Genomic DNA, 2,084 nt, shown 5'->3' with positions numbered 1-2,084 from the left:
TTGCTTCCTCTGCTACTCATCATACTATAGATGCTGGAGCTCCTATGCCCAGCAGGCTCTCGCGGACAGCCGCCATCCTCCACCTCGGCTTTGCCGTCAAGCTTCCTTGCCTTCTGTCAACCACCATCTTCTTGCTCCCCATCTTTACTGCACTTTTCCTCACAGTCCTCAACTGTGGCTCTGGCTCTGTATTTCTGCAGTATCACTGCTGATCCCACTTCTGACACCACTGTGGCATCACCATAGGAGAAGAAGATGTGGGAACCCTAGCACTTTAAATGAGTGCTCTTTTATTTTCATGCAACAGGGAATAGGAAAAACCTGCCACTCACTACTACCCGACACAGCTGGGATGCAGGGAGGTCATAAACAGCTACGCATTCCCACATGATGTTAACCATCAGCTCCACCAACCAGCCCCACAGCCCAGCACACAATGTCACTGTCACCACTCTCACTGTCCAGTGGTACCCTTCACATGGCTATACCTCCAGCGCATCCATGGCAAAATGACCTGGTAGCAGGATGGTACATTATAGCAAACATACATGTAAATCATATGTAAATTATATGAAAATCTATATATGCAAGATGAAACTACATAGATGTAACTACTGTAAGTTATATAAAGTTATGCATATGTAAGTAATATGTAAAAGATATGAAGCTATGTAGCTAAAATCTAAGTTACAGTATCTGAAATTATGCATATGTGGCTAATCTAGAAATTCTGGTCTTCTGAGAATAAGGAATGTGTATAAACGTAGGTCCAGCTGTGGATGATGAGGTTCTGCTGAAATCTCACTGTATCTCCAGCCTGGAACGTCAGTCTAATCCTCTAAAGATCTCCTCAGCAGTGGAGCACTCACTCAGTCCGGATCAGCGCCGACACTGAAACCACACTGTAAATCACACACTGCTTACAAACACACACACACACACACACACACACAGACGCATACACCCACACACTCACACACTCATACACTCAGACACACACACACTCACACACTCATACACTCAGACACACACACACACACACAGACGCATACACCCACACACTCATACACTCAGACACACACACACACACTCACACACACACACATACTCACACACACACACACACACACACACACACAGACATACACACACACACACTGATTATCAGCTTTCATCTCTGTCTGTCTGTCTGTAGTATATTTGGTGTATATATAGTTTTCACTTTCCATTATTGAGCATCTACTTTAAATCCTGGGATTTCTATGAATTGTCTGTCTCTGTCTGTCTGTCTGTCTCTGTCTGTCTGTCTGTCTCTGCCTGTCTGTTTGTCTAACTTTAAATGATTGCTCTTTTATTCATATCAGTCTTAAAGGAACAGTAATAAAAACAGCCTGTTTAATTCTAAGAGATTAAAAATGCCAAAAAAATTATCATTTGGAAATGAATGATGACTGTTTTTGTTATATAAAACCACGTTTTCATTCCTCAAATAATTTATACTTTTGGTTTACGCTCACTGGCAGTAGACGCTGAAGCCCGACCACAGTAGTGTTTATGAGAAGTAGGGCAGATATTTTATTATAATCTGAATTTGTTGGACAGGAAGAAAAAACAACCATTAAATTTTATAAAAAAATTTATCCAAACAATCAAAAACAATCAGAGGAAAGTCGGAAGCACAGACTGTGCTTACAGAACGGAAATTTAATGTAACTGCAGTTGGTTATGCAAATGTGCTAATTCATCTTTAGCCACGCCCATTAATTGCCATTGCATAATGTCAGACAGACATTGCCTGCGGACGTCTGAGGGTTCAGCGTTTGTTAAGCCCTGTCTGGCGTGTCTGTGGGAGGGTCTGATTTACGGCCTGCATGTGTCTCTGTGATCAGATCGGATTGCGGAATAAACACCCGGATGCTGAAATCTGTTTCGGTGTTGTTACTTATGATGAATTAAAGCGCTGTCAGACGGAGACGAGCGACGGTGCTGAACAGCGACTGTCTTTACTGCACAGCAGGCTGAGGACACCTTTCTCCGGCCTTCCGTCCAGACTCCAGCGTACAGCTGCAAATGCAATCTGGACC

This window comes from Pygocentrus nattereri, chromosome 15, assembly GCF_015220715.1.
Source record: "Pygocentrus nattereri isolate fPygNat1 chromosome 15, fPygNat1.pri, whole genome shotgun sequence".
NCBI lineage: Eukaryota > Metazoa > Chordata > Actinopteri > Characiformes > Serrasalmidae > Pygocentrus > Pygocentrus nattereri.
The sequence above is the reverse complement of the archived record's forward strand: the minus strand, read 5'-3'. Positions refer to the sequence as shown.